Source organism: Elaeis guineensis, chromosome 9, assembly GCF_000442705.2.
Source record: "Elaeis guineensis isolate ETL-2024a chromosome 9, EG11, whole genome shotgun sequence".
Classification (NCBI taxonomy): Eukaryota; Viridiplantae; Streptophyta; class Magnoliopsida; order Arecales; family Arecaceae; genus Elaeis; species Elaeis guineensis.
The window spans coordinates 35,036,890-35,050,280 of record NC_026001.2 but is presented as its reverse complement, the minus strand read 5'-3'; the positions used below and the strand labels follow the sequence as shown (position 1 = coordinate 35,050,280).

Genomic DNA, 13,391 nt, shown 5'->3' with positions numbered 1-13,391 from the left:
ATTCCACTTCTTTTTTGTTGAAGCATGGGTTGTTCTCTAGAGGTGGCAGACATATGATGTAGGAAATTCTCACTAAGTATTTTAAAGAGCTGCCAGGCTTCATCCTCACTCTTTAGCATGAATGTCCCACCACATGATGCATCAACCATTTGTCGGTGTTTCTCCGATAGACCATCATAAAAACACTGACAAAATTGCCATTTAGGGACAGCATGGTGTGGACATTTACGAATGAGGTCCCTTAACCTTTCCCATGTCTCATGAAAAAGTTCACCCTCCAATTGGGACAAACTAGTGATAGCTTTTCTAATTTGATTTGTTTTTTCAATTAGAAAGTATTTTTTGAGAAATTCTCTCTGAAGATGATCCAAGTTGAAATGGTTATAGAGTCTAAGGAGTTTAACCAATGCTTGGCTTTGTCCTTAAGTGAGAAAGGAAACAGTTTCAACCTAAGGGCATCATCGAAAAAGTTTTGGATTTTTACTGTGGAACAAATTTCAAGAAATTCATCCAAGTGTTTGTATAGGTCCTCGTTACTAAGTCCATAGAATGATGGCAACATTTGAATAATGCTAGACTTAATCTCATATTGGGTAGCTTCTACTGGAGGTGCTTGAATGCATGGAGAGTAGGTATACGAGGATAGAGTAAAATATTCTTTCAATGAGCGTGGAGGATTAGCCTCACCAGGTGCAGCCATGTTTCTAACTCGGATAGTCCTAAGAGTCTTTTCTAATTCTTCGTCTAATGGTTGCAAGTCGGGTTTTAGTGATCGTCGACCTAACATGCAACTAAAAGGTCTATGTAGGACTATCCTAGTCTGTTAAGGATTATTTTTTTTTATTAAGAGGAGAAGAGAAGAGAGAAAAGAGTTCTAAAGAAGAGATCCTAAAAAGTCCTAAAACTAATAGAAGAATTAGTTGTGGTTAGATTTTAATTACAATCAAGTTAGCACGCAGTGGACTCTCTATCTTAAAGTTACCCTAGTTCTAGACAGCTCCTAACTGTAGTTAGCCTTCAAGCCCTCCAAGTCAGAGCTTGACCAACCAACTGGCCAGATAAGTGTAAGGTTGGTGGGAGTCCCTCCGTTGCTTTCCTTAGACACCAATTAAATTGGTCAGGTCAGCAACGGAACCAATTAAAAACCACCTTCCTTCGGGCCCAATCATCTCGCAAACCACTTGCCTAGACACCAGCTAGCTGACCAAGTCTAACCTGGTTCAACTCTCAGGGTCACTTGTCCTAATGAGCTTGAAATCTTAGGGGTCAACGTCTAATTAATTTTAGATTAAGGTCTAGGTTATGCAAATGCAAGGGAGTGATTTGTGGACCAAGGAAGGGTAATCAAATCCCCACCTTATCTCAGTTAATGGGTTGCGCCCTTAAGTTAATTATGGAGATGCAATGCAAAGAAATAAGGTATCCAATCAAGTTAAAAAATTTTATATTTGAGGTTACGCTATTTTAGTTAAGTGTTATGAAATGTCAGTGGCTTTTTTTTTTTAATTCAACCGTACCAAGATCTCCGACAACAGTGCCAAAATTTGATGCGTAGTCGTTGATAGCATCAAAAATAACTCTACTCATTACGTAGGTAGGATGAGTCGAGATCGTATCCTCAGGGATCTTGGGCTAAGTTGAGATTGCAAAATAAAAGAAAGAAGCATTGTTTTGATTTAAAAAATAAATTATCTTAAAATTGATATAATTAAAAAATAAAGAGCTCGGGAGTTTTAAATTAATTTTGCACTAGTAGAGTTGTATTTCTTTTTTTTAATTAAATAGATATGATTAATCTTAGAAAAAATATCTATCTTTCCTCGACACACCCCGTACCCGTAGATCACGGTGCATCTCCAAAAAGTACTAGGTAAGCAACTCTTCTTTCCTCGGTTTGTCCCGTACCCGTAGATCACGGTGCATCTCCAGAAAGTAAAAATTATTCCTAATATTAATCTAATAGGAAAGCATAAATAAAAGTATATGAAAGAGAGCAAATAAAGAACTCATGATGATTTAAATAAAAAGCATAATATTTATTATATATAAAGAAATACAAGAAAGTTTAGAACAATAAACCCACTCTGTGTTGTTATAAATTTTTTCTCCACTCCGAGACTGCTAGCCTAGCTGCTCATGGAGTAGTCCCTTTCTATTCCTCTATGCAAGGCTCTAGAAGAATTTCTGGGCTCTCCCATCAAATGGGATTACAAAAACCTTTTTATAGGTGTTAGGAGGGAGGAATTTTACATGGTTTTCCGATGTGGGACTAAAAAAAATACTAAGGACTAAAAGATGGATGGATGAGATGGAAAGCTCACAAGCAGATAAAGAAAATACAAATTCTTCCTTTTGAACTATTTTTAAATATTATATTTTTTCCTTTAATTTTTAGATCCATGAGCGTCCATCTGTCCCCACGAACCCGCACTACCTCGCGCCCATTTCCTCACACCCACGCTGCCGCTCGCCCGTGCTGCCGCTCGTCCGCGCGCTCGTTGCCGTGCGAACCTGCCTTGCCGATTACAAAAAGAAACTTTTGTTTCTTTAAAATAACTTCTATATCTTCTTTGGGTTCCTTGCATAGTATCTTCATTTTCTATAATACCGTATGCATCCTTCTTTTATTTAAATTTTATTTTAAGTCTAATTTTCTTCAAACTTGAGTCTTTTTGATCTACGAATCGGACTCTTTGTATCGGCGATCACTTTTTCTGTAAAACATAAAAAGAAGCATCAAATTCTTAATAAATAAAATAAATTAACTATAATTTTTTGCTTTAAATGACTTAAATTAAGTGTTTATCAAAGTCTATAAACCCCACAAGTTTTAAGTCAGATTCTCCATAGATAAGCCACTAATTCTTAGTATTTCTCAAACACTTATGGATAATCTTTACGACCTTCCAGTGATTCTCACTTGGATCAGACTAGTATCTACTCACTACTCCTAGTGAGTATGCCATGCCCGATTGCATACATGTTATGGTGTATATAATAGATCTCACTATCAAAATATATGAAATTTTACTTATACGCTCTCTCTCTTGAGGAGTTGTCAGATAATTAATCTTTGAGAGAGAAATTTCTTAGTCTATCAAAAGATAGCCTTTCTTAGAATTTTTCATGCTAAATCTTTTCAGCATAGTATCAATGTACGTTGACTGGGATAATCTAAGCAACCTTTTAGATCTATTTCTATAGATCTTTATCCCAAAGATGAAGGATGTTTCTCTCAAGTCCTTCATAGAGAACTGTGATGACAATCAAATTTTTATTTCCTGTAATATAGGGATATCATTTATGATTAAGAAAATATCATCAACCTACAAAATAAGAAATACTATCACAGAGTTATTAACTCACTTGTATATGCAGGGTTCTTCTCCATTCTTAATGAAGCCATATGTTCTGATCATTTAATCAAAATGCATATTCCAACTTTGAGATACCTGCTTAAGTCCATAGATGGATCTCTGAAGCTTGCACACCTTAGACTCATCTGTGGATATGAAACTTTTAGGTTATATCATATACACCTCTTCTTTTAGCTCTCCATTTAGGAAAGTCATTTCACATCTATTTGTTAAATTTTATAGTCCAGATGTGCTGCTATCGCAAGCATGATCCAAATAGACTTAAGTATTACCACAGGAGAAAATATCTCGTCATAGTCAATACCATAATACTGACGGTAATCCTTGGCAAACAGACGGGCTTTATAGGTCTCCACCTTCCCGTCTGCACCCCTCTTCTATTTGAAGATCCACTTACACCCTATGAATTTTATCCCTTCAGGTGGGTCAATCAATGTCCATACATTGTTGACTTTCATGGACTCCATTTTGGATTTCATGGCTTCCAGCCACTTATCGAAGTGAAACCTCTACATCGCATCCATATAGATGATCAGATCTTCATTGTTCTCATCGAGTTTAACTGGATTCCCATCTCGGACTAAGAAACCATAGTATCTATCCGATTGATGCAGTACTTTACTGGATCTCCTTAAAAATATTTCTATAATAGATTTCAGATTTGATCTAATCAAGTCCGACTCTATGGATTTACTAGATTGTGTCGATTCTTCTACTAATTGAACTTCATCAAGTTCAATCTTTGAGGTATTATTTCCTTCACCAAATTTTTTTTTTTAAAAGATTACCCTATTACTGACGAACACTTTCTATTCGTCAACAAGGTAGAAGTAATATCCCTTGTCTCTTTTGGGTATCCTACAAATAGATACTTATCAGACCTAGGTCCAAGCTCGTCAATTTTCAAATGTTTGACATAAGTCGGACATTCTCAAACCCTAAGATAAAAGAGTGCTGGCTTACATCCTGTCCACATCTCATGTGGTGTTTTATTATAAACATACTCAAAATTTTATTTAAAATATAACAAACTGACTAGAGTGCATATCCCCAAAAGAAGATCGATAGACTTGTAAAGCCCATCATGGATCGATCCATGTCTAACGGGGTTTGATTCCTCCTTTTTGATACACTATTATGCTGTGTGTTTCAAGAGAGATCCATTGTGAGAGAATCTCATTTTCTTCTAAGTATATCAGAAACTCACTAGAGAGATACTCTCCTCTTCGGTCGGACTGAAGAGTTTTAATACTCTTTTCAGTTTATTTTTCTACTTCATTATAGAATCATTTGAATATTTCAAATGATTCTGACTTATGTGTCATTAAGCAGACGTGGCCATACCTCGATAGATCATCTATAAATATAATAAAATAATAATATCCATCTCTGACACTAGTGTTCATCGATCCACATACAACAGTATATATCAGACCTAGAACTTCACTGGCTCACTCATCTTTTTCAGTAAAAGATGACTTGATCATTTTTTCAAGAAGATAGGACTCACTGGTTGGGAGTGACTCATAATCACTGACTTCAAAAATTTTCCTTGTGTCAATCTGTTTTTCTGTTCTTATTAACATGACCTAATCTACAACACCAAAGATAGATATCGGAGATATCACTAATTCTAAGGTGTTTGCTAGATGTGTACATTACACTAACAAGTTGTGACAATATGTAAACACCATTGTTCAACTGTCTATTCATCACATTAACACCATTCATAATGATATTAAAATTATTTTTTTATTAAAATTTTATAACCGTACATGGCCAAAAGATCTATAAAATAATATTCAATAAAAAAGAAGGATAAAAGTGACATTCACTTAGAACAATTATATTAGACATGAATATAAGCTTAATGGTTCCTATGCTAGAACTGAAACTGATCTTCCATCTCTAACATTAAGGAACCTTTCGCCTTTTTAAATCTCCTACTGACCTGTAGACCCTGCAATGAATTATAAATATTAAAAAAGCTTCTGATATCTAATACCAAGATAGTAGAATCACAAATTGAGAAATTACAAGGTGTTATCATATAATTACCTTGTCAGTAATAACTTGCTTCTTTCTCGACCTGTTCGGATCCAGGGATACAATGTATTGAGGATAATTTTTCTTTCAGTATCCTGTTTCTTACAATAGAAGCATTCTACCTGACTCTGATCGGACTTGGATTTTTTGGTCTAACAGGGCTCGAGTGCCCCAGCAATTTGCACCCTTTTCTTATTCTTCTTATTCTTTTTTCCTCTCTTAAAGGATCGACGTCCAGAAGAAGATCCTCCAACAACATTCACCTTCTCTTTGTGGAGCTAGTGATCCTTCTCAAAGTTTGCAGCAACCCCAACAAACCATGGTAGTTGACTGCAAGCTTTGTCATCTGAAAATGAGTAAGAAAGGAAGGTAGGACTTGAGTAGAGAGTTCAGAATAACATCTTTCCCAACTACTCATGCAGGAGAAAATCGAGCTTGCTTAGGTGCTCAATCATCTGGATCATGTACAATACATGATCAGTGACTGATACTCCTTTCCTCATTTGAGCATTGAAAATGGCACAACTAGTCTTATGCCTCTCAACATCATCAAGTATGCCAAAGACTCATTCAATATTTACAACATGTCCTGTGGCAGAGCATTCTCGAAATGATGGCTGAACTCATTATTCATTGCTGCCAGCATAATACAACGAACCATAGTTCGATCGTTGAGCCACTTTTGATAAGTGTCTCTAACCATGCTACATGTGTTCAGAGCTAGCTCCTCAGATGCAGGATCTGTTAACACACACAAGATCTATTTATGCTCTAGGATAATTTTGAGCTTTCGATACCAGCTATCAAAATTTGATCCCATCAGTTTATCACTATCTAATACTGATTGGAGTGACAAGGTGATGGCCATAACTGCAAAAAAAAAATTAAAATTTAATTAGTATATAAATTAATTAAGCCTAAAGATATGAATTTTAGTCTAAAGGTTCTCTCACTATTTTATTCGAACTAATAGCCTCTACCTTCAATTCAAGGAATTACACTAATTCCTTAGTGGGTACTAAAATCTACATGGACTACACATGGGCCCGAGTATGGCTCAACCAACCCTTGTGCACCCATGGGTAGATTCTTAACCAATTGTTTCACCAAATAATATTTAGTATTTAATTTTACCCCAAACACCTCTTCAATAGGCATGTTGCGCCTCCACTGAAAGTTCTGGTTAGGTCTAACTATTAACATGCCAGAATTTAGTACATCTAACAAACGAGTGATCAGGCCCGAGTGTGGCTCGACCAACCTGACTATTATTAGAAAGATACAACTAAATCAATATATTATGAATGATAATTCTGATAGCCAGATGAGCACCAAGCATGTGGTGCCTTTAATGATCATCTAAACTGTTGGACTCATTATCATCCAACTTAATGGGAGGCTATGATCTAGTTATCACCATAACTATTTATTTTTAGGAACCTATCAATTTTAGAGGATTTAATTAATGAAGTTGAGAGAAGAGAAAAGACTTGATCGTTAATCTTAATCCTCCCACTGACTTCACAAAGTCAGATTAAAAAAGATTAGATAAAAGCTGGTCCAGCCAACCAATTATAAATCCTCCCACTGACTTCACCAAGTCATGAAGAGGACTCAAGACAAGTTAAACTAGGGGCACCTAAATCAGTCATACTGATTTCTTAATTAGCATGGGTCAACTCCAATCATTAAGTGATCTAACCTAAACATGATTTACCATGTTGGCCAAGTAAGTGAGATCAGTGGGAGGGATATGCCATTAACTTGACATAGACTCAATTTATGTGGGTAGCTACTAATTAATGACCACCGATCAAAGCTGCCATACTTACCTTAGACACCAACCGGTTAGTCATTTTTAATTTGATCAACTTATAGACTTAGATTCGACCATGGAGCAGCGATCAAAGTCTATATTGGTCTAATCAAAGATATAGACTTGACCAACTATAACTATTGAAATTGATCAAGAAAAAAAATTGATCCAATTAGAATTAACTTTTTATTATATTTGATCAATTACTAACATGATCCATTATCAATGATTTCAAACCCTAGGTCTAACCCAATTAAATGGACTTGACTTGAGCTAACCCATTAACCTATGAATTATGAAATTAATACCTTAGATCTTTGATTCTCAAATCTAGATCGCTTAATTCTCAGTTAAGTTTTGGGCTGACATGGGTTCGGATTCGATGTTTGAAAATAATTTTTAATTTTATAAAATATTTTTTACAATCAATCATTAATAATAAGATTTTAATTTCAGATCTAATATATATTATTTTAGATCTAAAATAAAATTTTAAAAATTTTTCATTATTTATCATCATGGAAAAGATCATGCAGCACCCTTACACGTCATAAGAGATCTAATTGAATGGGTAAATAGGATTGTAAAATTTTGATTTCTCCTATGATCGAATGGCTATGAGGATCTATCCAATCAAATTACTATACTACTCAGATTGAAAATTAATTATTTAGATCTAATCTAAATAATTAAAATCAGATTATATGAAAAAAGTTCATATCATAAGAAACCTTGCTCTAGTACCATGTGAAAAAAAAATGGATAGTTCAAAGCATATATTTTTAAAATTTTATAGTAGAATAATAAAAAATTAAATATTTTAATCTTCTAAATATATCTTAGATCAAATCTAAACTATCATTAACAATCTATAATATAAAAAATTAAATATAAAATATGATATAAAATAAAAAACTATATTGATCACATCGATGCCTCAAATCTGATCTAACCTTTAGATCATATTGGTTGAATTCAGAACTCATCACCTTTTTATGGATCGATGATCTTCCTTACTAGTAGGCATGGTACAAAGCTCTCGCTGATGTTGAGAAGCCACACAGATCATCCGACCTCTACAGATCATCCACTCTAAGCTCTAATCGGATCTTCCTTCACGGGAGTGCTAGCTCGCATCGAAGGTTCTGGATGGTTGATCCAGGCTCCTTTCTTCAGATCTCCTGGACTTTTTGTATTAGAAGATGAAGCTTTACAAGGAGGTGGTGGTGTGAAAGATTGGACAAAACTCACTCTTGTATTTTCTTCTCACAAAACTTAGAGTTGAAATCTAGAACTCACAGCTCACACCCGAGAGGAAGAACACTTCCTCTATTTCTCATGCACGGAAGCCCAACCCACTCTCAACTTTTCACATCCCTAGTCTCAAGTTTCTCATACCAAAAATTACTCTTTATCTTGTACAAAATTGATCCCCTTTTAAGGTTGGCATCTCATGGAACATAGGGATAAGAAAGAGATAGTTTCGGTTCAAATTCAAATATTGGTTGATCCTTATCATCAATTCAAATCAAATTTCAATTATATTTTGAACCAAATTTTATCTTCATCTTATGAACTCAGAGAAGGGTTGACTAACATCAGAATAGTGTAAAAAAACTCATACAAAAATACTTTATGCATGGAGAAAGATGGTGGCATGAAGAGGAGAGTCCAACTCAATTTGGACTCTATGTTTTCATTCAAATTGAAATCTATTTGAACTCATATTTAAACCAATGAATTTTTTATAGGAACCAGATCTAGGGTTTCAGGGTTCGATCATGAAACTTTTTCAAGATCATACAGTGGAAGACTAAAATAAATCAAAATTTATTTTTTAAAACTAGAGAATCCCTAGATCTAAGATTCTATTACATGATTATTACATAGTATTAAATTAGAAATTAAAATATATAAATATAGCATGAACTACATGTTGATCATATCAACATGTTTCTATACTACATCTAATGTATGTATTAAACAATAGATCAGATCTATTACCTTGCAAGTTAGACGTTCTAACCTCGCTGATCTGGGCCTGAGGATGATGTTGCAAGCCGCACACGTATCCGGCCTCTAGGAGTCATCCACACGAGCTCACGAATCTCAATCAGAAGTCCTGCATCAGAAAATCAGCACAGTATGCTAGTACTGCGCTGATCCTTCTTTGATGGTTGATCAGGTGCCTCCTTCTTCTTGATTTGGACTCTTCCAAAGATGAAAAGTAGAAGAAGGAGTTTCAGATCTGAGATGCTCTTAGAAAACTCAAGATGGAGGGAGGAAAGATATGAAAACAAACAACCCTAGAAGAAGACCCTCTTCTTCTTCTCGTTTCTCTCTCTAGACACCCTAACTTGTGTCTTTTATATCTCCACGACCCAAAGGTCTTTCTCTCTAATTTTTGGATGGCCCAAAGGTCTCTCAAATCTATATCATTTTTGAAAATTTATAAAGAAACTCATTTTATATAGAGAGATATGATAGAGCCCTTGTCTAGGTCAAATACCTAGTCAAGGCTTATCCAAACATGGCAAGTTAAGGGGCGCCCAACTCTTGAGCACCTCCTCTTTATTTTTATGCATGGATCACTAAAAAGGGTACACAATGTGTACCCTAAAATTCACAAAAATTCCAAAAAAAAATTGGATAAATTTGGTGCAAAATTGAAAGAGTTTTGGATTTCTAAAACTCTATCTCATAGAATTCGAAATCCAAACTTATTCCTTTTTGATTTGATCCAAACTACCTTCCATGTAAGAAAGAAGAGAGGAGACCTTTTGTAAACGTGGGAGAGACCTGGGAGAGGGCTTTTTTTGCACAAAATAAGAGGAGATTGGCATTGAATGAGAGAGAGGGCGTGGGGAAGGCTTATGTGGTGCAAGGTGGAATCCTAGTCTTACTAGGATTCTATCTTATGACTTATTTTAATTTGGTTTCTCAAACCAAATCAAACTAAAATTAGATCAACCTAATTAAAATAGATCTTAACCCAATTAAGAACTTAATTTAATCAGATTAAATTAGATTTAAATCTAATTTAATTTTTTAATCAAATTAGAAATTAGATTGACCCAAGTCCTAGTTGAACTAGGACTAGTTTTTTCTTGCACTTGGCTTATCCTATAAACCAATTGGATTTGATCCAATCAAGTCCAAACCAAATCTAATTAAATTATATTTAATTATACTTAATCTCAATCCATTAGCTTAATCAAATTAGCAATTAGCAATCGAATTGCTAATCGATCCTCCTGCAACACTTGCACTGGGTTAAATGCCAATCGTATTGATCATTGAACCCTAGAACGATTCTTAATCGTTGATCAACCATCCGATCGGATCATGAACTCTAATATGTGTGACTTCATAGGTCCGAACCTAAGCGGTAGCATAGAAATAAATTTTTGTACCAATCAAAATGACTCTCTAGCAATGGTACCCGACGATCGGATAGGTCGAATGTGTAGAACAACATCCTTAGAACCCATGCGGATATAGTTTTCATATAATTCATCTCCTTGACCAAAATGATCATAGGACACCCCAGAGTTCAACTGTCAACTCTGATCAGGTTGTCCACATTGTATTTCAAAATATCAAATCCATCTGATGGATTATCCTGGCCAAAGTTTTGCTAAATTGAAATACAGCGACTCATTCTTCTCCAACTCTTGGAGTGGTCAATCCCATCTCGATCACACTCTGACTTCACAAGTACTTGACTGTGCCCAGAAGCCTTCCATCCCTGAATTAAAAATTTAGTTAGTCCAGTACCAAAGCATAGTGAGTTGCTTGCAAGTCACTGAGGCGATCTCAAGTCTAAGGGACACTTATACCTATATCCCATCAGAGACATTCTTGATAGCAGAATACTCTGGAGTTGGTCACGTTCAATGATGATATACCAGTACATCTCACCTGTATGCCATACCAGTGTCTCCACACTCTTTGGTTAAGAGGACAACCAACCCATATGGCCTACAGCGACCTATGCTCGATAGAAGCTGTCATCCTTATTAACAGCCTATCATTTGGTCTTGAACTATTTTAAGGACTAATCGATAAATCCTCTCTTTATCAAATCTAAATAGTCCTAAGGACTTCATCATAACAACGGAGTTCATTAGAAGATGAAAGCTTATGATGAAAATACCAAATATATTTTATTTATTAACAAATCAATTACAATACTTGGTTGCTCAACCGTCAACAGCTTGACGATTGGCTTTTTGGGACATATTTTCCAACAACTTCCACTTGTCCTAAAGCCACTCGGCACAGTATCTAATACCCATCTTCGACTTGTGGTTGTCAAACTCCTTTATTGCCAGGGCTTTAGTGAAGGGGTCGGCCAGGTTCTCCTTTCCGTCGATCTTCTGAAGGTCGACGTCACCTCGATCCACGATCTCTCAGACTAGGTGGAAGCGGCGCAAGATGTGCTTCATCCGCTGATGTGCTTTGGGTTCTTTCACCTAAGCTATGGCATCAGTGCTGTCGCAATAGAGCAGGACTGGACCATCGAGGGATGGTGCTACTTCGAGCTCGTTGATGAATTTCCTCAGCCACATAGCTTCCTTCACGGCATCCAATGCTACGATGTACTCCACTTCACAAACAGAGTCCGCCGCAGTATGTTGCTTGGAACTCTTTCAGCAGATGGCTCCACCATTCAGAGTAAAGATATAACCCGACACACTCCTACTATCATCATGGTCAGATTGGAAGCTAGAGTCTGTGAACCCCACAAGTTTCAGATCTGACTCGCCATAAACCAACCATTGGTCCTTAGTATTTCTCAAATACTTAAGGATGGCTTTAACCACTTTTCAGTGATTTTCTCCAGGATCAGATTGGTATCTACACACTACTCCTAGTGAGTATGCCACATCTGGTCTTATACATGTCATGGCGTACATGATAGATCACACAGCTGAAGCACATGGGACTCTACTCATATGCTCTCTCTCTTCAGGAGTTGTCGAACAATCCTTCTTAGAGAGAGAAATTTTTTGGCCTATCGGTAGATAGCCCTTCTTGGAATTCTCCATGCTGAACCTCTTCAGCACAGTGTCTATGTACATGGACTGGGATAATCCAAGCATCCTTTTAGATCTATCCCTATAGATCTTCATCCCTAGGATGTAAGATGCTTCATCCAAGTCCTTCATGGAGAACTGTGATGACAACCAAACTTTTATTCCCTGTAGTGTGGGGATGTCATTCTCGATTAAGAGAATATCATCCACGTACAAGACAAGGAATACCACAACTGGATCATTTGCCCATTTATAGATGCAGGGCTCTTCTCCATTCTTAATGAAGCCATACATTTTGATCACCTTATCAAAATGCATGTTCCAACTCCGAGAAGCTTGCTTCAATCCATAAATGGATCTCTGAAGCTTGCACACCTTGGACTCATCTGTGGATGTAAACCCTTCAGGTTGTATCATATACACCTCTTTGGTCAGCTCTCCATTCAGAAAAGCTATCTTTACATCCATCTGTCAGATCTCATAATCCAGATGGGTAGCTATTGCAAGCATTATCCGAATGGATTTGAGCATTGCCACAGGGAAAAATATCTCGTCATAGTCAATACCATAACATTGACGATACCCCTTGGCAACCAGATGGGCTTTATAGGTCTCCACCTTTCCGTCTGTGCCCTCTTCCTTTTGAAGACCCATTTACACCCAATGGGTTTAACCCCTTCAGGTGGGTCAACCAATGTCCATACATCGTTGACCTTCATGGACTCCATTTCAGATTTTATGGCTTCAAGCCATTTCTCAGAATCAGATCTCTGCATTTCATCCATATAGGTGATCGGATCCTCATTATTCTCATCAAGTTTGATGGGATCACAGTCTCGGACCAAGAAATCGTAGTATCTGTCCGGCTGATGCGGTACTCTACCGGATCGCCTTAATGGTGCAGGTACATTGGGCTCCGGATCTGATCTAATCATATCTGACTCAGGTTTAGCTATTGGTGTGGGTCCTTCTACCTGTTGAACTTCATCAAGTTCAATCTTAGAGGCAACGGTTCCTTCACCAAGGAACTCCTTTTCTAAAAAGATTGCCTTAAGGCTAACGAACACCTTTTGTTCATCAACATGGTAGAAAAAAATATCCTTTTGTCTCTTT

The 13,391-nt window shown here is 36.5% G+C and overlaps 1 non-coding gene across 1 annotated transcript; it reads left to right on the top strand.

Moving 5' to 3' along the window:
- Nucleotides 1-207: 207 nt before the first annotated feature.
- LOC140851891 (small nucleolar RNA R71) lies at nt 208-313 on the top strand. Its single transcript, XR_012134646.1, has one exon. It is a non-coding gene; the product is annotated as a small nucleolar RNA R71 (small nucleolar RNA).
- Nucleotides 314-13,391: the final 13,078 nt, after the last annotated feature.